Source organism: Macrobrachium nipponense, chromosome 37 (genome assembly GCF_015104395.2).
Source record: "Macrobrachium nipponense isolate FS-2020 chromosome 37, ASM1510439v2, whole genome shotgun sequence".
Lineage (NCBI taxonomy): Eukaryota > Metazoa > Arthropoda > Malacostraca > Decapoda > Palaemonidae > Macrobrachium > Macrobrachium nipponense.
Window position 1 is genome coordinate 27,001,041 of NC_061097.1, and position 24,373 is coordinate 27,025,413.

The 24,373-nt window shown below is 33.9% G+C and overlaps 1 pseudogene; it reads right to left on the reverse strand.

Annotated features, from left to right (window-relative positions):
• On the reverse strand, positions 1-24,156 carry LOC135209007 (neuronal acetylcholine receptor subunit alpha-7-like; annotated as a pseudogene).
• Between the last annotated feature and the right edge of the window lie 217 nt (positions 24,157-24,373).

Here is a 24,373-nt window from a genome sequence, read left to right on the forward strand (position 1 = left end):
CTAGAAACGCGACAGAGATGTTGTCAAGGACCGTGGGGCGAGGAAAATAGTATAGTCGTCGTCGCTATGACTGTCGACAGCAAGAAGCAGGCCAGGAGGACGCGATCGCACACCAGGGACACCTGTTACAAAAAGAAAAATATGAATATTTAGTTAATTACTATTTCATTATTTCCTCGTTGGACGAGTGGGGTACGTGCTCGCCTACCGATTGGGTAGTCTGGAGTTCGATTCTCCACTCTGCCATCAAGGAATTAGAGGAATTTATTTCTGATGATTAGAATTCATTTCTCGATATGATGTGGTTCGGATCCCACAGTAAGCTGTAGGACCATTTTTCTATGTAACCAATTGGTTCCTAGTCACGTAAAAATATCTAATCCTTCGGTTTTAGCCATAGAAGAGCAGTTAATCAGCTCAGTGGTCTGGTTGAAACTAAGAAATACTTAACTTATTATTATTTCATTAGATTGAAAAACCGATTCACATGGAACAAGCACACAGGGACCATTGACTTGAAATTCAAGCTTCCAAAGACTGGTTAGTTTCAACACCCACCACAGACCCCACACTGCAGCAGTAACTGATCATGATGCAGAGCTAGTGATTTTTCATCGCCCTGGGGGTAGACGCGAACCCATGACATCTGAGTGGTATATCGCAACTCTAACCACTAAAACACTGCACCAGTTCATACATCTAAGTTAAGATGCAAGAAGTTGGTAATAATATAAAAGTGCCATATAGCACTATGCCATGTAAAGAGAGATCTTATGAAATTATTACGTGTAAAATTTAAATAGTCTGTATTTAAACTGAACTAAAATAGACTTTTCCTCATTGTGTTAATGCAATATCAAAGTATCAATGGGAAATGTTCCAAAACAAATGATGAAATGAAATTGTAAATAATAGTCCATGCATGTATATATATACATATAACATACATACATACATACATATATATATATATATATATATATATATATATATAATGTAAATATATAAGATATATATAGTATATATATACTATATATACAATATATATACTTTATATATATATATATATATATATATTTTTTTTTTTTTTTTTTTTTCTTTCTTTTTTTCTTTAAGGACTTACCAATGCCGTTGATAAGAACGCACGGCAGAATTAAGTTTGAAGACATAGAACATGGGGGTCTTCTCCCTGATCTTGATGGGTGTAGGTGAGTCAGGGTAGGGCTCTGGACAAACACGAATAACACGTGATGTTCCTGGTGGCAGAGAACTCCATCAGGTCGAACTCTCCGTTGCTCTGGTAGTTGGAGGTGGTATCCCCGTCGTCCATCTGCTTGATGAGGTCTAGCTGAGGAGTGAGGAGGAGAAGAGCCAAAGTTTCTACCTGAGTCTTTTTACTCGTTAAGGAAATGGAGTGGTGGGGAAAGGATGTATATGTATAAGTCGCGAGCGTTACTGCGAGAAGATTGGTCGCTGCTTTGAAATGACGAATCGCAGATGGGAGAGAGAAGAATAGACAAGCAAGGTTAAATTAAATGAGCCGAAGTTTCATTGGGCGCAAATCGAGTTTCTGCACAGCGTATAAATCAAGGTCGCCGAAAATAGATCTGGTTTTCGGTGGTCTCAGTTATAAAGCTGTATGAGCCGCAACCTACGAAATTTTAACCACGGCCCTATATTGTTGCCAGACGCACGATCATGGCTAACTTTAAACGTTAAATAAAGTAAAAAACTACTGAGACTAGAGGCTGAAATTTGATATGTTTGGATGACAGGAGGTTGCATAATCAACACACCAATTTGCAGCCCTCTAGCCTCAGTAAGTCTTAAGATTTGAGGACGCGGACAGAAAAAGTGCGGACATCCAGACAAAACCATCCTCAAACAGTTTTCTTTTACAGAAAACTGTAGACTAACATTCTTATGATAGAAAGCGTTTAATAACGCTTCTATTATTTATCTGTTAGCCATATTTATCTGTTTACCATATTAAGAGGAGGTTCGCTACAGGTGTTAGCATTCCGGTTCTCTGCAGTGTTATTTATTGCTGTAGGGTGAAGTTGGTTCCACCATATGCTCTTACCCACACACACACACACACACACACACACACACACACACACACACACACATATATATATATATATATATATATATATATATATATATATATATATACGTATATTTATATATTTTAATTTCTGCTTCTTCCAATTTCTCTTTACCATGTTTACTTAGCAATGCTGTTTCCGTAATGATTCGGTCACTAACAATCGTTAAAAAACACGGTAACTAATCTTTTGGGAATGTTTTTTTTATTTATTTATTATTTATTTTTTTTTGAATGGTCGAAGAACAGCTGATAACAAACGATAATTATTTTTTATGAAAAAATGAACAGCAAATCTTTGTTTATGATAATTGCAACGTTAACAGTTATGTTTGGATTCATAAAAACACTTAACGAAAAATTTTCTACAACCCTAATAATTATTTCTGTTAATTTAGTTCGATGCTTTTATATCTGAACATCTTTTGAAATAAAAATGAATCCATTAGTAAGTAGCTTAGCAGATCCTGATACAATGAGTGACATTGATTGATAAATAAATTAGTGAGCTGCCTTAGTTCGTCGTTTTCACTTTTGTGGATTTTGATGGAAGGTTAATCCAAGACGTAAGGCTAACCATATGTGAGACCTTTTTTTTTTTGTTTTTTCCTGATACCCTACATTAAAGACGGAGTTTCCTGTTTTCTAGATATTTTATAAAGAATTGATTCAACCAAAGATTGAAAGATTGAAAACAAAAATTCGGACTGTAACGATCAATATTATTTCGTATAGCTAAGGGAATCACTCTTTTACCACCATTTAAAAAAAAGAAAACCTGTACATTCAATATTTTTTTACCAATATTATGCAAAGTTACACCTGCAAATGTAACGTGATTTTTATGAATTAACGGCATCATGCATATTCTGGATGGAAGCGACAATGTAAACGCTTTTGTTGATAGATTAAATGAATTATTGGTTCCATTGATAGAATTTACTGTGTCGATGGAAAGTGATTGTAGCCTGTTTCGGACTGCAGAATACATACAGGTAATATTGGGCTCAAGTTTAGTGCAAACAGGCAACGGATCAATATTTCCGCATTTGTACGTTTGTTCTGGCTGCAATAATAATGCAAACAAATCAGTCTTCTCATCCATGTTATTGAAAGCGTTACGTAAATTTAGCCCCGAATTTGGTGATGATGAAATGGAGGGCACTGGAATTACTGGCAGGTAATGTAAATATGCAAGTAATGTAAATATTCTGATGGTTTATTAGACGGGTCATAAAATAAAAAAATTGTATTTTTTTTTTTTAAAGCAACGTAGAAACATATTGCCCAAATTTTTACATTGCTCGAGTTTCATACAGATTCCAAACTTTGCAATACCATTCTTGATAAGCAGTCATATGCATTTATGTAACCTTTTAAATAACTGCAGCTGATCTCAGGTCTTTAAAATTTGCTTGGTAAATCATATCTAACCTGTATTATTACCTTTTCCCACGCCTTGACTTTATCAACAGAATTCATGCAACCAAGCTTCTTTTAAACAAACATCTCCAACTAGTCCCTGTCACTCCATTTTTATCCAAATTTACGTTTCATCACGACCTAACATATAGTTATGCATATTCCTTCATTGCACATTTAGTCTACAAATATCTATTTCCTTCTTCGAGAAATGGTAATAGCAAAATCATCTTCCTAACCCAGGTGTATAATTTCTGCCTTCTGATTTACAGGACGGCTTTTATTGTTGCCAGCTGTGCTCCTTTTTATTCAATCATTCTGTCTTCCTCTCATCATATTTATTGTTTTAGTTTTCTGAAAAGAAAACTGTGTCAGCTTTGTGTCGTCCGTCCGACCTTTTTTGTCCGCCTCAGATCTTAAAAAGCTACTGAGGCTAGAGGGCTGCAAATTGGTATGTTGATTATCCACTCTCCAATGATCAAACATACAAAATTACAGCTTTCTAGCCTTTGCAGTTTTGATTTTATTTGAGCTTAAAGTTAGCTGTGATCGTGCCTCTGCCAACGCGCCGTCCTGCGGCGCAATGTTTTACTTTTGTTATAGTTCATTACCCCAAGACATCTCCCTTGGCGTTATCACGGTTAATTAATATGGCGCAGCAGGGAAAGAGCATCCAACATGATGAAGCAATATGCGGCAGACTGACGTATAATAAATACTTAGAGTGGGTGGGGGATGAAAGCCCCTAAGATGCTGGTGGGTAGCTGCATATCAATTTGGCATGGAAATCAGCTAGCAAGAGTAAGATACGCTGCTGGAAAATATCATATACGGAAATATGGAATCAGACACTGTCGAGAGCTTCAAATACCTCGGCCTGGTAAAAAAAACCACATAAATTGAAATAGAAGAGGGACTGAAATTTGCATTGAAACTGAAATAGAAAGGGTTTATTTAAACTTGCATTGAAACTGAAATAGAAGAGGGATTTAAACTTGCATTGAAACCGAAATAGAATAGGGACTTAAACTTGCATTGAAACCGAAATAGAATAGGGACTTAAACTTGCATTGAAACTGAAATAGAAGAGGATTTAAACTTGCATTGAAACTGAAATAGAATAGGGATTTAAACTTGCATTGAAACTGAAATAGAAGAGGGATTTAAACTTCCATTGAAACTGAAATAGAATAGGGATTTAAAAACTTGTTTCATTGAAACTGAAATAGAATAGGGATTTAAAACTTGCATTGAAACTTGTAAAAAAGAAGAGGGAATTTAAACTTGCATTGAAACTTGAAATAAGAAAAGGGATTTTAAACTTGCATTTGAAACTGGTTGAAAGGAAGGGATTTAAAACTGCATTGAAACTGAAATAGAATAGGGATAAACTTGCAAATTGAAAACTGAAATAGAAAAAAAAGGGATTTAAACATTGCATTGAAACTGAAATAGAAGAGGGATTTAAATTGCATTGAAACTGAAACTAGAAAAAGATTAAACTTGCAAATTGAACGAAATAGAAGAGGGATTTAAACTTGCATTGAAACTAAAATAGAAGAGGGACTTTTTTTTAAAACTTGGGCATTGAAACAAAATAGAAGAGAGACTTAAACTTGATTAAACTGAAATAGGAAAAGACTACTTGCATTTAAAACTGAAATAGAATAGGGACTGAAATTTGCATTGAAACTGAAATAGAAAAGGGACTTAAACTTGCATTGAAACTGAAATAGAAAAGACTTAAACTTGCATTTAATACTTGAAATACATTAGAAACTGGGGAAAATGCATTGAAACTGAAAATAGAAGAGGGACTTAAACTTGCATTGAAACTGGAAAAATAGGGAATTAAAGAGACTTTAACTTCAATTTGAAAACGGGAAATTAAGACGAAGACTTAAACTGGCATTGAAACGGAAAATAAGAAAAAGGGAAACTTGACTGCATATGAAACTGAAATAGAATTAAGAGACTGAAACTTGCAATTGAAAACTGAAATAGAAAAGAAGGGACTTAAACTTGCATTGAAACTGAAATAGAAAAGACTTAAACTTGCAAATGAAACGAAATAGAAAAAGGGACTAAACTTGCAATGAAACTGAAATAGAAAAGGACTTAAACGCATTGAAAACTGGAAATAAGAAAAAGACTTTAAATTTGCAATGAAACTGAAATAGAAAAAGGGACTTAAACTTGCAATTGAAATGGAAATAGAAAAAGGGACTTAAATTGCCAATGAAATGAAATAGAAAAAAGGGGACTTAAACTTGCATTGAAACTGAATTAGAAGAGGGACTTAAACTTGCAATTGAAACTGAAATAGAAACAGGGACTTGAAATTCTTGCATTGAAACTGAAATAGAAAAGGACGGGAAACTTGCTTGAAAACAAATGAAAACTGATTAAGAAAAGAAACTTAAAATGCAATAAACTCGAAATAAGAGGGACTTAAACTTGCATTGAAACTGAAATAGAAACAAGAGGGACTTAAACTTGCATTGAAAACTGAAATAGAACAGGGACTTAAACTTGCAAGGAAAATGAAATAGAAAAAGGGACTTAAACTTGCAATGAAACTGAAATAGAAAAGGGGGACTTAAACTTGCATTGAAACTGAAAAGAAGAGGGACTTAAATTGAAACATTGAAAACTGAAAATAAGAAGGAGACTTAAAAATTGCAATGAAACTGAAAATAGAAGAGGACTTAAACTTGCAATTGAAACCCGAAATTAAGAAAAGGGACTTAAAATTGCAATGAAATTGAAATAGAAAAGGGACTTAAACTTGCATTGAAACTGAAATAGAAAAGGGACTTAAACTTGGCAATGAAACTGAAATAGAAAAGGGACTTAAACTTGCAAAGAAACTGAAATAGAAAAGGGACTTAAACTTGCAATGAAACTGAAAATAGAAAAGGGACTTAAAACTTGCAATGAACTGAAATAGAAAAGGGACTTAAACTTGCATGAAACTGAAATAGAAAAGGGGAAACTTAAAAATTGCCAAATGAAACTGGAAATAGAAAAGGGACTTAAAATGAATGAAAACTGAAAATAAAAAAGGGAACTTAAACTTGCAATTGAAACTGAAAATAGAAAAGGGACTTAATTGCTTGAAACTGAAATAGAAAAGGGACTTAAACTTGCAAATTGAAACTGAAATAGAAAAGGGACTTAAACTTTTGCAATGAAACTGAAATAGAAAAGGGACTTAAACTGCAATGAAACTGAAATAAAAAGGGACTTAAAACTTGCAATGAAACGGGAAAATAGAAAAGGGGGACGGGTTAAACTTGCATTGGAAACTGAAATAGAAGAAGGGACTTAAATGCAAATGGGGAAACTGAAACTTAATGAAACTGAAATAGAAAGGGACTTAAACTTGCATGGGAAACTGAAAATAGAGGGACTAAACTTGCTTGAATGAAACCGAAAGAGAGGGACTTAAACTTGCAATAAGAAACTGAAATAGAGAGGGACTTAAACTTGCAATGCAAACTGAAATAAAGAGAAAAGGGACTTAAAAAAAAAAAACTTGCAAATGAAACTGAAATGAAAGAAGAGGGACTTAAACTTGCAATGAACTTCGAAATAGAAATAAGAAAAGGGACTTAAACTTGCATGAAAACTGAAATGAATTAAATTTGCAAAATAGAAAAGGGACTTAAACTTCTTGCAATGAAACTGAAATAGAAGAGGACTTAAACTTGCAATGAAACAAAATGAAATAGAAAAGGGACTTAAACTTGCAATGAAACTGAAATAGAAGAGGGACTTGGGAAACTTGCAATGAAACTGAAATAAAGAGAGACTTAAACTTGCATTGCATTGAAACGAAATCGAAAAGGGACTTAAACTTGCAAACTGCAATGAAACTGAAATAGAAGAGGGACTTAAACTTGCAATGAAAATGAAATAGAAGCGGGACTAAAAGGGAAAACTTGCATGAAACTGAAATAAAAGAAAAGGGACTTAAACTTGCAATGAAAATGAAAGAAAAGAAAAGGACTTAAACTTGCAATGAAAATGAAATAGAAGAGGGACTTAAACTTGATTGCCAACCGAAATAGAGGGGACTACAAAACTTGCAATGAAACTGAATAAAATGAAGAGGGAAACCTTAAACTTGAATGACTTGGAAACTAAAGAAAAGAAAACTTGAAATTAGAAAAGGGAAGAAACTTTACTTGCAAATGAAACGAAAATAGAAAAGGGACTTAAAACTTGCAATAAAGAAAATGAAATAGAAAAGGGCCTTACTACTTGAAAATTGCAATGAAAACTGAAATAGCAAAGGGACTTAAACTTGCAATGAAACTGAAATAGAAAAGGGACGGGTTAAAACTTGCAATTGAAAATTAAATAGAAAAGGGGACTTAAACTTGCAATGAAAATGAAAATAGAAAAGGGACTAAACTGGGTTTGCAATGAAAATGAAATAGAAGAGGGACTTAAAACTTGCATGAAACTGAAATAGAAAAGGGATTAAACTTGGGCAAAATTGTGAAACTGAAATAAGAAGGGAAGAAATTTCAAACTTGCAAATGAAACTTAAATAGAAGAGGGATTTAAAACTTGCATGACATAGAAGACTTAAACTTGCAATGAAACTGAAATAGAAAAGGACTTAAACTTGCATTGACACTGAAATAGGAAAAGGACTTAAACTTGCAATAAACTGAAAATAAAAAGGGGAACTTAAACTTGCTTGAAACTGAGAATAAAAAGGGACTTAAACTTGCAATGAAATGACATAGAAAGAGGACTTAACCTTGCGATGAAACTGAAATAGAAAGGGCTTAAACTTGCATTGAAAACGGAAATAGAAAAGTGACTTAAATTTTCATGAAACTGAAATAGAAAAGGGAATTAAACTTGCTAATTAAACTGAACTTAAAAAGGGACTTAAACTTGCAATGAAAACTGAAATAGAAAAGGGGCTTAAACTTGCTTGAAACTGAAATATAGAAGACTGGGACTTACTTGCAATGAAACTGAAATAGAACAGGATTGAACTTGCATTGAAACTTAGAAAAGGGACTTAAACATTCAAGAAACTGAAAAATAGAAAAGGGACTTAAACTTGCACGACTGAAATAGAGAGGACTTAACTTGCAATGAAATGAATAGAAGAGGATCTTTAAACTTGCAATGAAATGAATAGAAGAGGTAATTAAACTTGCAATGAAACCTGAAATAGGAAGAGGGACTTAAACTTGCAATGAAAATGAATATAGCAAAGTGTACTTAAACTTGCAATGAAACTGAAAATAGAAGAGGGACTTGTAAACCTTGCAATGAAAATGAAATAGAAAGGGACTTAAAAAACTTGGCAATGGAAATGAATGAAGAGGGCTTAAACTTGCAATGAAACTGAAATAGAAGAGGGCACCTTAAACATTGCATTGAAACCAAATAGAAAAGGGACTTAACTTGCAATGAAACTGAAATAGAAGAGGGACTTAACTTGCAATGAAATGAAATCGAAAGGACTTAAACTTGCAATTGGAACTGAAATAGAAAGGACTTAAACTTGCAATGAAAATGAAATAGAAAAGGGACTTAAACTTGCAATGAAAATGAAATAGAGAGGGACTTAAACTGTGCTTGAAACCGAATCGAAGGGACTTAAACTGCATGAACTGATAGAAAGGACTTAACCTTGCAATGAAACTGAAAATAGAAAAGGGACTTAAACTTGCATTGAAACCGAAATAGAAAGAGGGACTTAACTTTGCAATCAAAATGAAATAGAAAAGGGACTTAAACTTGCAATGAAACTGAATAGCAACGGGACTTAAACTTGCAATGAAACAGAATAGAAAGGGCTTAGTGTAAACTTGCATTGAAAATTAAATAGAAAAGGGACTTAAACTTGCAATGAAAATGAAAATAGAAGAGGGACTTAAACCTTGCAATGGAAAATGAAATAGAAGAGGGACTTAAACATTGCAATTGAACTGAAATAGAAAGGGAGTTAACTTGGCATTGAAACTGAAATAGAAGAGGGATGTTAACTTTGCATTGAAACGAAAATAGAAGGAGGATTTAAACTTGCATTTGAAACTAAAATAGAAGAGAGACTTAAACCTGCATTAAAACTGAAATAGAAAAGGGCTTAAACTTGCATAAAACTGAAATAGAATAGGGACTGAAATTTGCATTGAAACTGAAATAGAAAATGGACTTAAAACTTGCATTGAAACTGAAATAAAAAATGGACTTAAACTTGCATTAATACTGAAATAGAATAGGGACTGAAATTTGCATTGAACTGAAATAGAAGAGGGACTTAAAAACTTGCATTGAAACTGGAATAGAAGAGGGACTTAAACTTGCATTGAAACTGAAATAGAAGAGGGACTTAAACTTAATGCAATGAAACGGAAATAGAAAGGGACTTAAACTTGCATTGAAACTGGAATAGAAGAGGGGACTTAACTTGCAATGAAACTGAAATAGAAGAGGGACTTAAACTTGCATTGAAACTGGAATAGAAGAGGGACTTAAACTTGCAATGAAACCGAAATAGAAAAGGGACTTAAACTTGCAATGAAACTGAAATAGAAAAGGGACTTAAACTTGCAATGAAACTGAAATAGAAAAGGGACTTAAACTTGCATTGAAACTGAAATAGAAAAGGGACTTAAACTTGCAATGAAACTGAAATAGAAAAGGGACTTAAACTTGCATTGAAACTGAAATAGAAAAGGGACTTAAACTTGCAATGAAACTGAAATAGAAAGGGGACTTAAACTTGCAATGAAACTGCAAATAGAAAAGGGACTAAACTTGCATGAAACTGAAAAAGAAAAAAGGGACTTAAATTTTAATTTGCAATGAAACTGAAATAGAAAAGGGACTTAAAACTTGCAATTGAAACTGAAATAGAAAAAGGGACTTAAACTTGCAATGAAAAACTGAAATAGAAAAGGGACTTAAAAACTGCATGAAATGAAATAGAGAGGGACCTAAACTTGCAATGAAACTGAAATAGAACAGGGACTTAAACTGCATTGAAACTGAAAATAGAAAAGGGACTTAAACTTGCAATGAAACTGAAATAGAAAAGGGACTTAAACTTGCAATGAAACTGAAATAGAAAAGGGACTTTTTTTTTTTTTTTTTTTTTTTTAACTTGCAATGAAACTGAAATAGAAGAGGGACTTAAACTTGCAATGAAAATGAAATAGAAGAGGGACTTAAACTTGCAATGAAACTGAAATAGAAGAGGGACTTAAACTTGCAATGAAAATGAAATAGAAGAGGGACTTAAACTTGCATTTGAAACTGAAATAGAAGAGGGACTTAAACTGCATTGAGAACTGAAATAGAAAGAGGGACTTAAACTGCAATGAAATGGAATAGAAAAGGGACTTAAACTTTGCAATGAAACTGAAATAGAAGAGGCACTTAAACTTGCAATGAAAATGAAATAGAGAGGGACTTAAACTGCAATGAAACTGAAATAGAAGAGGGACTTAAAATTGCATTGAAACCGAAATAGAAAAGGGGACTTAAAACTTGCAATGAAACTGAAATAGAAGAGGGACTTAAAACTTGCAATGAAAAATGAAAAGAAAATAGAAAAGGGACTTAAACTGCAATGAAACGAAATAGAAGAGGACTTAAACTTGCAATGAAAAATGAAATAGAAAAGGGACTAAACTGCATTGAAAACTGAAATAGAAAAGGGACTTAAACTGCAATGAAAATGAAATAGAAAAGGGACTTAAACTTGCAATGAAAATGAAATAGAAGAGGGACTTAAAACTTGCATTGAAACCGAAATAGAAAAGGGACTTAAACTTGCAATGAAACTGAAATAGAAGAGGGGACTTAAACTTGCAATGAAACTGAAATAGAAAAAAGGGACTTAAACTTGCATTGAAACCGAAATAGAAAAGGGACTTAAACTTGCAATGAAAATGAAATAGAAAAAGGGACTTAAACTTGCAATGAAAATGAAATAGAAAGAGGGACTTAAACTTGCAAATGAAATGAAAAGAAAAGGGACTTAAACTGCAATGAAAATGAAAATAGAAAAGGGACTTAAACTGCATTGAAACTGGAATAGAAGAGGGACTTAAACTTGCAATGAAACCGAAATAGAAAAGGGACTAACTTGCAATGAAACTGAAATAAATAGAAAAAGGGACTTAAAAACTTGCAATGAACCGAAATAGAAAAGGGACTTTAAACTTGCATTGAAAACTGAAATAGAAAAGGGACTTAAACTTGCAATGAAACTGAAATAGAAAAGGGACTTAAACTGCATTGAAACTGAAATAGAAAAGGGACTAAAACTTGCAATGAAACTGAAATAGAAAAGGGACTTAAACTTGCAATGAAACGAAATAGAAAAAGGGACTTAAACTTGCATTTGAAACTGAAATAGAAAAGGGACTTAAATTTGCAATGAAACTGAAATAGAAAAGGGACTTAAACTTGCAATGAAACTGAAATGAAAAGGGACTTAAACTTGCCAATGAAAACTGAATGAGAAAAGGGACTTAAACTTGCATTGAAACTGAAATAGAAGAGGCGGGACTTAAACTTGCAATGGAAACTGAAATAGAACAGGGAACTTAAACTTGCATGAAACTGAAATAGAAAAGGACTTTAAAACTTGCAATGAAACTGAAATAGAAAAGGGACTTAAACTTGCCAATGAAACTGAAAATAGAAAAGGGACTTAAACTTGCAATGAAACTGAAAATAGAAGAGGGACTTAAACTTGCAATGAAACTGAAATAGAAGAGGGACTTAAACTTGCAATGAAACTGAAATAGAAGAGGGACTTAAACTTGCAATGAAAATGAAATAGAAGAGGGACTTAAACTTGCATTGAAACTGAAATAGAAGAGGGACTTAAACTTGCATGAAACTGAAATAGAAGAGGGACTTAAATTTGCCAATGAAAATGAAATAGAAGAGGGACTTAAAACCTTGCAATGAAACTGAAATAGAAGAGGGACTTAAACTTGCATTGAAAACGAAATAGAAAAGGACTTAAACTTGCAATGAAACTGAAATAGAAGAGGACTTAAATTGCAATGAAATGAAATAGAAAAGGGACTTAAACTTGCATTGAAACTGAAATAAAAGAAAAGGGACTTAAACTGCAATGAAAATGAAATAGAAAAGGGGGACTTAAACTTGCAATGAAACTGAAATAGAAAAGGGACTTAAACTTGCAATGAAACTGAAATAGAAAAGGGACTTAAACTTGCATTGAAACTGAAATAGAAAAGGGACTTAAACTTGCAATGAAACTGAAATAGAAAAGGGACTTAAACTTGCATTGAAACTGAAATAGAAAAGGGACTTTAAAACTTGCAATGAAACTGAATAGAAAAGGGACTAAACTTGCAATGAAACTTGAAATAGAAAAGGGACTTAAACTTGCATTGAAAACTGAAATAGAAAAGGGACTTAAATTTTCAATGAAACTGAAATAGAAAAGGGACCTTAAAACTTGCAATGAAACTGAAATTAAAAAGGGACTTAAACTTGACAATGAAAACTGAAATAGAAAAGGGACTTAAAACTTGGCCATTGAAAACTGAAAATAGAAGAGGGGACTTAAACCGTTGCAAATGAAACTGCAAATAGAACGGGAACTAAACTGGGCATTCAAACTGAAATTAGAAAAGGGACAAATTGCAATTGAAAATGAAATAGAAAAGGGACTTAAACTTGCCAATGAAACTGAAATAGAAAGAAAAGGGACTTAAACTTCCAAATGGAAACTGCAAATAGGAAAGAGGGACTTGAAAACTTGCAATGAAAAACTGAAATAGAAGATGGGACTTAAAACTTGCCCAATGAAAACTGAAATAGAAGAGGGACTAAACTTGCAATGAAAACTGGAAATAGAAACAGGGACTTAAAACTTGCAAAGAAACTGACAAATAAAGAAGAAAAGGGATTAAAACTTGCAAGAAAATGAAAATTAGACACGGGGAACTAGTTAAAACTTGCAAATGAAAATGAAATAAGAAGAGGGACTTAAAACTTGCAATGAAAACTGCAAATAGAAGAAAAGGGACTTAAACTTTGCAATTGTGAACCCGAAAATAGAAAAAGGGACTTAAACTCTGCAATGGGAAAACGAAATAGAAGAGGGAAACTTAACCTTGCAAGGAAAATGAAATAGAAAAGGGACTTAAACTGCTAAATGAAACTGAAATAAGAAAAGGGACTTAAACTTGCAATTGCAAACCGAAATAGAGTGACTTAAACTTGCAATGAAACCGAATAGAAAAGGGGAACTTAAACCTTGCCAATGAAAATGAAATAGAAAAGAGGGACTTAAAAACTTGCATGAAACGAAATAGAAAAGGGGGGACTTAAACTTGCAAATGGAAAGAAAATAGAAAAAGGGACCTTAAACTTGCAATGAAATGAAATAGAAGAGGGGACTTAAACTTGCATTGAAACCGAAATAGAAAAGGGACTTAAACTTGCAATGAAACCTGAAATAGGAAGAGGGACTTAAACTTGCAATGAAACTGAAATAGAAAAGGGAACTTAAACTTGCATTGAAACCGAAATAGAAAAGGGACTTAAACTTGCAATGAAAATTAAATGAAAAAGGGAATTTAAACTTGCAAGAAACTGAAATAGCAAAGGGACTTAAACTTGCAATGAAACTGAAATGAGAAAAGGGACTTCAAAACTTGCATTGAAAATTAAATAGAAAAGGACTTAAACTTGCAATGAAAATGAAATAGAAAAGGGACTTAAACTTGCAATGAAAATGAAATAGAAGAGGTTGGGACTTAAACTTGCATTGAAACTGAAATAGAAGGGATTTAAACTATGACCAAATGAAACTAGAGAAAGGGATTTTAAACTTGCATGAAACAAAATAGAAGAGGGGGATTTAAACTTGCATTGAAACTAAAATAGAAGAGAGAGACTTAAACTTGCATTAAAACTGAAATAGAAAAGGGACTTAAACTTGCATTAAAACTGAAATAGAATAGGGACTGAACAAATTTGCATTGAAACTGAAATAGAAAATGAGACTTAAACTTGCATTGAAACTGAATAGAAAATGGACTTAAACTTGCATTAATACTGAAATAGAATAGGGACTGAAATTTGCATTGAAACTGAAATAGAAGAGGGACTTAAACTTGCATTGAAACTGGAATAGAAGAGGGACTTAAACTTGCATTGAAACTGAAATAGAAGAGGGACTTAAACTTGCAATGAAACTGAAATAGAAAAGGGACTTAAACTTGCATTGAAACTGGAAATTAGAAGAGGGACTTAAAACTTGCAATGAAACTGAAATAGAAGAGGGACTTAAAATGCATTGAAACTGGAATAGAAGAGGGACTTTAAACTTGCAATGAAACCGAAAATAGAAAAAGGGACTTAAACTTGCAATGAAACTGAAATAGAAAAAGGGACTTAAACTTGCAATGAACCGAAATAGAAAAAGGGACTTAAACTTGCATTGAAACTGAAATAGAAAAGGGACTTAAACTTGCAATGAAACTGAAATAGAAAAGGGACTTAAACTTGCAATGAAACTGAAATAGAAAAGGGACTTAAACTTGCAATGAAACTGAAATAGAAAAGGACTTAAACTTGCAATGAAACTGAAATAGAAAAAGGGACTAACTTGCATTGAAACTGAAATAGAAAAGGGACTTAAATTTGCAATGAAACCTGAAAATAGAAACAAAGGGACTTAAACTTGCAATGAAAAACTGAAATAGAAAAGGGGACTTAAACTTGCAATGAAACTGAATAGAAAAGGGACTTAAACTTGCATGAAACTGAATAGAAGAGGGACTTAAACTTGCAATGAAACTGAAATTAGAAAACAGGACTTAAACTTTGCATTGAAAAACTGAAATAGAAAAGGGACTTAAACTTGCAATGAAACTGAAATAGAAAAGGGACTTAAACTTGCAATGAAACTGAAATAGAAAAGGGACTTAAACTTGCAATGAAACTGAAATAGAAGAGGGACTTAAACTTGCAATGAAAATGAAATAGAAGAGGGACTTAAACTTGCAATGAAACTGAAATAGAAGAGGGACTTAAACTTGCAATGAAAATGAAATAGAAGAGGGACTTAAACTTGCAATGAAACTGAAATAGAAGAGGGACTAAACTTGCAATGAAATGGAATAGAAAAGGGACTTAAACTTGCAATGAAACTGAAATAGAAGGAGGGACTTAAACTTGCAATGAAACTGAAATAGAAGAGGGACTTAAACTTGCATTGAAACCGAATAGAAAAGGGACTTAAACTTGCCAAGAAACTGAAATAGAAGAGGGACTTAAACTTGCATTGAAACCGAAATAGAAAAGGGACTTAAACTTGCAATGAAACTGAAATAGAAGAGGGACTTAAACTTGCAATGAAAATGAATAGAAAAGGGACTTAAACTTGCATTGAAACTGAAATAGAAAAGGGACTTAAACTTGCAATGAAAATGAAATAGAAAAGGGACTTAAACTTGCAATGAAAATGAAATAGAAGAGGGACTTAAACTTGCATTGAAACCGAAATAGAAAAGGGACTTAAACTTGCAATGAAACTGAAATAGAAGAGGGACTTAAACTTGCAATGAAACTGAAATAGAAAAGGGACTTAAACTTGCATTGAAACCGAAATAGAAAAGGGACTTAAACTTGCATTGAAAATGAAATAGAAAAGGGACTTAAACTTGCAATGAAAATGAAATAGAAGAGGGACCTTAAAACTTGCAATGAAAATGAAATAGAAAAGGGACTTAAACTTGCAATGAAAATGAAATAGAAAAGGGACTTAAACTTGCAATTGGTGAAAACTGAAATAGAAAAGGGACTTAAACTTGCAATGAAAATGGAAATAAAGAAAAGGGGACTTAAACTTGCAATGAAAATGAAATAGAAGAGGGACTTAAACTTGCATTGAAACCAAACCTAGAAGAGGGACTTAAACTTGCAATGAAAAAAAGAAATAGAAGAGGGACTTAAACTTGCATTGAAACCGAAATAGAAGAGGGACTTAAACTTGCAATGAAAATGAAATAGAAAAGGGACTTAAACTTGCAATGAAAATGAAATAGAAAAGGGACTTAAACTTGCATTGAAACTGAAATAGAAGAGGGACTTAAACTTGCATTGAAACGAAATGAAGAGCGGGACTTAAAACTTGCAATGAAAATGAAATAGAAAAGGGACTTAAACTTGCAATGAAAATGAAATAGAAAAGGGAACCCTTAAAAACTTGCATTGAAACTGAAATAGAAGAGGGACTTAAACTTGCAATTGAAACCGAAATAGAAGAGGGACTTAAACTTGCAATGAAAATGAAATAGAAAACGGGACTTAAACTTGCAATGAAAATGAAAATAGAAAAAAGGGATATTAAACTGCATTGAAACTGAAATAGAAAAGGGACTTAAACTTGCATTGAAACCGAAATAGAATAGGGACTTAAATTTGCATTGAAACTGAAATAGAAAAGGGACTTAAACTTGCATTGAAACTGAAATAGAATAGGGACTTAAATTTGCATTGAAACTGAAATGAAGAGGGACTTAAAAACTTTGCATTGAAAACTGAAATAGAAAAGGGACTTAAATTGCATTGAAATTGTAAAATAGAAGAGGGACTTAACTTGCATTGAAACGAAATAGAAAAAGGGACTTAAACTTAACATTGAAATTGAATTCCAAATAGAAGAGGGACTTAAATTTGCATTGAAACTGAAATAGAAAAGGGACTTAAACTTGCATTGAAACTGGAATAGAAGAGGGACTTAAACTTGCATTGAAACTGAAATAGAAGAGGGACTTAAACTTGCATTGAAACTGAAATAGAAAAGGGACTTAAACTTGCATTGAAATTGAAATAGAAGAGGGACTTAAACTTGCATTGAAACTGAAATAGAAGAGGGACTTAAACTTGATTGAAAACTGAAATAGAAGAGGGACTTAAAACTTGCATTGAAACTGAAAAAATAGAAGAGGGACTTAAAACTTTGCATTGAAATTGAAATAGAAGAGACTTAAATTGCATGAAACTGAAATAGAAAAGGGACTTAAACTTGCATTGAAACTGAAATAGAAAAGGGACTTAAACTTGCATTGAAACTGAAATAGAAAAGGGACTTAAACTTGCATTGAAACTGAAATAGAAAAGGGACTTAAACTGCATTGAAACTGAAATAGAAAAGGGACTTAAACTTGCATGAAAATTGAAAATAGAAGAGGGACTTAAACTTGCATTGAAAACTGAAAATAGAAAAGGGACTTAAACTTGCATTGAAACTGAAAATAGAAGAGGGACTTAAAACTTGCATTGTTGAAACTGAAATAGAGAGACTTAAACTTGCATTGCCAAACTGAGAAGAGGGGACTTAAACTTGCATTGAAATTGAAATAGAAGAGGGACTGAAATTTGCAGTGAAACTGAAATAGAAAAGGGACTTAAACTTGCATTGAAACTGAAATAGAAAAGGGACTTAAACTTGCATTGAAATTGAAATAGAAGAGGGGGACTGAAAATTGCATTGAAAAACTGAAATAGGAAAAGGGACTTAAACTGCAATTGAAACTGAAATAGAAGAGGGACTTAAACTTGCATTGAAAACTGAAATAGAAAAGGGACTTAAACTTGCATTGAAATTGAAATAGAAGAGGGACTTAAACTTGCATTGAAACCGAAAATAGAATAGGGACTGAAAATTTGGCAGTGAAACAGAAAATAGAAAAGGGACTTAAAAACTTGCATTGAAACTGAAATTAGAAAAAAGGGACTTAACCTGCATTGAAACTGAAAATAGAAAAAGGGACTTAAACTTGCATTGAAACTGAAATAGAAGAGGGACTTAAACTTGCATTGAAACTGAAATAGAAAAGGGACTTAAACTTGCATTGAAACTGAAATAGAAAAGGGACTCAAACTTGCATTGAAACTGAAATAAAAGAGGGACTTAAACTTGCATTGAAACTGAAATAGAAGAGGACTTAAACTTGCATTGAAACTGAAAATAGAAAAGGGACTTAAACTTGCATTGAAAACTGAAATAGAAAAGGGACTTAAACTTGCATTGAAATTGAAATAGAAAGAGGGACTGAAATTTGCAGTGAAACTGAAATAGAAAAGGGACTTAAACTTGCATTGAAACAAACTGAAATAGAAAAGGGACTTAAACCTTGCTGAAATTGAAATAGAAGAGGGACTGAAATTTGCATTGAAACAAACCGAAATAGAAAAGGGACTTAAATTGCATTGAAACTGAAATAGAAGAGGGACTTAAACTTGCATTGAAACTGAAATAGAAAAGGGACTTAAACTTGCATTGAAATTGAAAATAGAAGAGGGACTTAAACTTGCATTGAAACCGAAATAGAATAGGGACTAAACTTGCATTGAAAACTACCTAGAAGAGGACTTAGCTTGCATTGAAACTGAAATAGAAAAGGGACTTAAACTGCATTGAAATTGAAATAGAAGAAGGGACCTTAGAACTGCATTAAACTGAAATAGAGAAGGGCTTCAACTTGCATTGCAACTGAACTAAAAAGAGGGGTGGGGGGGGGGAACTTAGGACTTGCATGAAACTGAAATGAAACTGGACTTAAACTGCATTGAAACTGAAATAGAAAGGGACTTAAAACTTGCATTGAAATTGAAATAGAAGAAGGACTGAAATTTGCAGTGAAACTTGAATAGCAAGGGGGACTTAAACTTGCATGAACTGAAATAGAAAGGGACTTAACTTGCATTTGAAATTGAAATAGAAGTATGGACTGGAAATTTGCATTGGAAACTGAAATAGAAAAAGGGACTTAAACTGCATTGAAACTGAATAGAAGAGGGACTTAGAAACTTTGCATTGAAACTGAAATAGAAAAGACTTAAACTTGCATTGAAATTGAATAGAAGAGGGAAACTTAAACGTGCAAAATTGGGAAACCGAAATAGAATTAAAGGCCTGCAATTTTGCGAGTGAACAGCAATTAAAAAGGGAACGTTAAACTTGCATTTGAAATGAAATTAGAAAAGGGACTTAAATTTGCTGTGAAATATATGTAGAAAATTTGATTTGTCTTTAAATTTATTTTTGTTCTACATTTCCTATCAAGAAAAACAAAATGAAAATACAACCAATTCTGAGGCAAAAGAATTGAGAGAAAAGACTTGTGATTGAAATTCTAAGAAGGGTCTCTCAGCCTGCATTTGGCAATACTGAGATGAGAGATTCAAAGGATTGCATCCCCAGGGGCGTGACGACTCAGGAGAGTAGGATGAAGGATATCTGGCGAGTCGAGTATCAAGATGTTGGTCAAGAAGTGAATTAGGAGCTACAGGAGTAGAACAGAAAGACTTTTGTTGGTGATGATGTCGTACAATCAAGAAGACTGAAATAATGAAGGTAACTGATTTGCTGTAATTGTTGGTTACATCAGTAAACCTTATTTAGTGCAGGTTTGGTTTTTTAAATTCAGTCTGTCAAAACAATCACTGGGTCACTTTCTAGCATTCAAGGCTTTAGACAGCGAAAAGAGGGACTTGGAGAACAACAAGAAACAGAATTAGAAATTAAAGAAGAAATGGAAGGGTATAAAGATGAAACTGGAAGGAAAATGGGTTTCGCCAAGAAGTAATAGTTAAAGAGGGTTGGACAGCAAGACTGAAGAAAGGAAGCTAGAATGGCAGAGTTCTGTTTTAAAAAATAGTCAAAGAGGTTGGACAGCGAGATTGAGGAAAGGAAAGTACAATGGCAGAGTTCTGTTTAAAGAAAAATAGTTAAAGAGGTTTGACAGCAAGATTGAAGAAAGGGGCTACAATGGCAGAGTTCTGTTTAAAGAAAAATAGTTAAAGAGGTTGACAGCGATTGTAAGAAAGGGGACTAGAATGGCAAAGTTCTGTTTAAAAAAAATAAAGAGGTTGGACAGCAAGATTAAAGAAAGGAAGCTAGAATGGCAAAGTTCTGTTTAAGAAAATAGTTAAAGAGGTTGGACAGCAAGACTAAAGAAAGTAAGCTAGAATGGCAGAGTTCTATTAAATAAAAAAAATAAAAAAGTATCAGAGACCCTTTCATGTTGGAGTTAACGATGGTTGCAATCGTTAGTTATTGAAAAGGTTTATATGTCGAAATCTACGTGTGGATCCAGTCCATATTTTTGTCAGTTTCCCTCCCCCCCTTCTTCTCTCTCTCTCTCTCTCTCTCTCTCTCTCTCTCTCTCTCTCTCTCTCTCTCTCAACTCAGATAGCGCCCTTACCTGGTGACCATCGTACGTCCACGATGCCCACTTCAGCTTGCAGAATTGGATATCAAAAGGGAAGTGCTCGACATTCATATCGCACGACGATCTGTATATGCCGTGTGAGAGCCATGTCACAGATCCCGACGAACTGACGATAACGTTGGTGTTGATGGTGGCCGAGCTGTATTGCGAGTCTGCGCTGAAATTGGTATTAGAGGGAAAAAACGAGTCATTAGACAATGGAGAGGATTGCATGGCGCTGCTGCTGGATATGGCACCGTCTACCTTGATTAAAATTCGGAGGAATACTTCGTTGAGTAATCAACTATACTACGTTTCATGGACATATGGCGGGAAATATAAATGTACTCGCGTTACACGTGTCAATAATCCCCTGTTCGTGGCCATGCATTGTATACATAGTAGTTACAAAAATATATTTACTGTGGCAATTTTTTTGTCAGATTATTGATATTGTAATATTGTTCCTTAGTGGAAATTATCAGGCATTACTTGTCATTCATTATAGCAACAAAAGAGCCCTAAGATCGCCGTCTCTTGCACTTGAATTATCCACTAACCAATTCGTATTTAAGTTAACCACCCCTTACTCCTTTATGCAAGTCTTCTTTAATAAGACAATCTGAAACAAAGTAAATAGAAAATGTGTATTCTCTAAATACTGTCCTCCGAAAAATCTCTGCCTTGGTGGCATTTAATGGTCGTGGTCACTGTAAAAGAAAAGGGTTAGCAAAATGGAAGGATATATCTATTACACTTTGAGGCGGTCCGGTTATAAGGAGATGAATGGAGGACAATAGCTATTGTATGTAGACAGGTATATCTTAGTTTTACCAGACCACTTAGCTGATTAACAGCTCTCCTAGGGCTGAGCCCGAAGGATAGATGATATTTTACGTGGCTAGGAACACACTGGTTACCTAGCAACGGGACCTACAGTTTATTGTGGGATCGAGAAATGAATTTCTAATCACCAGAAATTAATTTCTCCGATTCCACTTTGGCTGAGCGGGGAATCGAACTCGCGACTACGGAATCGGTAGGCGAGCGCGTAAACCACTCGTCCAACGAGGAACTCATAACCGAGGGAAAGGAGCATTTTTACAAGTTTTGAGAGGAATGAGAAAAGTGGGACCAAGGAAGCTCACGAGAACATTATATATATATATATATATATATATATATATATATATATATATATATATATATCATATATATATATATCATATATATATATATATATATATATATATATATATATATATATATATAGTATATGAAAACTGCTCATGCTTTCGAAGTATTCTGATTTTATCCTACACTCAACAAATAAAGATCGAAACGCATCAGTGACTTCTTTTGTACATTCTTTGGAGACACTCGTTCTAGATGACACTCGCAAACTCAACTCACTACTTACTTGTTGTATAGGATTATGTCCGGTTTCCAGACTCTGTTGGTAAGGGACTCTAATGACACGCACCCCCCCGAAATCGGAGGCGTTCCACGTCAGGTGGGCATCCGTCCACCACCTGCGTCAGCCAGCAGTTTGGTGGTCAGGATCTGGTTCTTCTCGTCCTGCGAAAGAAAGAAAGAAGAAGGGTCGAGCAGCTGGGGTTAAGGAGTGATGCCTTATCAAGTTTCGTGTATTGGGGAATGAGATTTTTTATTTGTTTTTTTTAGAAATAGGACATTTGTTATGAGCTTTTGAGCTTCATATACTTCGGCTGCTCTCTCTCTCTCTCTCTCTCTCTCTCTCTCTCTCTCTCTATTTATATGTATATATATATAAAATATATATATATATATATATATATATATATATATATATATATATATATTTATATATATATATATATATATATATATATATATATTTATATTGGCGACGACGAGGACATATATATAATATATATATATATATATATATATACATTATATATATCAATATTATATATATTATATTATATATATATATTATATATATATATATAGATATATATCTACCTTATATATATATATACAATATATATATCTGATATATATATATATATATATGTGTGTGTGTGTGTGTGTGTGTGTGTGTGTGTGTGTGTGTGTGTGTGTGTAGAAATGACAAACGTCGTCCTCGTCTTCTTAGAAACGACCCTGATGGTTGCTCAGAATTAGAGAGAGGATGTTCTAATTCCCTTTCTATTCTTTTAAAAGCACAATAAAAAACGATTCCCCACGACCGTGTGTGTGTGTGTGTGTCCTTTTCTTTGTTCTCTGAAATCGTGTCGAGATGGCATAACAAGATTTCGTCCGTCTTTTGTCTTCTTTCTGAGAATGAGAGGGATAATATAATATTAATGGATTTCTTTTATCCACTCTTTTTGTGTGCTCCGGGGAAAAGATAAGTCTCGCTTCCGTTCTGTGTTATTTTCTCGCTGTTTTATCCAGATCGCTGGAACGGGAAGGGAAAGCGCTGGATCCTCGCATTTCCTTTTCCCATTTGTTCATCGAGATGATCTGCATAAATGCATACGCTACCTAGTGCTTCCACAATGACTTCTTTATTTAAATTGTTTTAAGAGCTTCCGTTGGGTTTTATTGTACTGACGACTTGTTTTGGAGTTGAGAGTCTTTTTTTTTCTTTTTAAGCTCATTCGCAAAGAAAATAAGCTGAATCATTCGAGCGTTTGTTCCCGTAGGGGTTTTGTGCCCTCAGTGGAACCCCGCCTTTTCCTTCCTTTAACTGCACCTCCTTCCATATTCTCTTTCTTCCACCTTACTTTCCACCCTCTCCAAACAATTGATTCAGTGCAGCTGCGAGGTTTTTCCTCCTGTTGCCACTTTTTAAACCTTTATAGTCTATGTTTCAGAGCTGAATGACCTCATAGGTACCAGTGCTTGGCCTTTGGTCTCAATTCTCTATTCAACTCAAGCGGGTTCAATTCAAGCGTTTGTAACTGTTAGAATCTTTTAGTTCTCTTAGAACACGTGAAAACTTTATTATTTAAACTGTTAAAATAAACAGCCTATATCACAGCTTTGCAGCTTCTAAACTGACGTCTAAACTCGGATATTCGAGATATTGGAGGTATTTTTTATTTCACAATTAACTGAGGAGTGTTCATGCTAATGAATGGTACATTCCTGTCATAAACCGCAGCTTGGTGAATTAGATAGGATACCTGGTCAGTGACGTAAGAAGAGCTTTGTCCTTCTCTTATTGCCTGTTTTCCCTATATGAGGTCACTCTAGTCACTCTTAAGGGCCTCATACACTGAACGGTTGTCTGTATCGTTCGCAAGTTTCGTGGGCGGAGTTTCGTGTCTGAACGATGGCCACGACCAAGTGCGATGGCTTGCGACTTGTGTCAGTCATACACAGGTCGCTCAATGTAGTATGTGTTTGTCTGGCGATATGAATTTATCGCGCTCGTCTCTTCTAGAGATGATGCCATGTCTTCCCGAGACAAAATCTTTGTTCTGACTGAAATCGGTGCGGAGATCGTTCAAGCTGTATGAATAGTGTGTGTGTGTGTGTGTGTGTGTGTGTGTCTCGTTAACGACAATCGTTCAGTGTATGGGGCCTTTTAGAT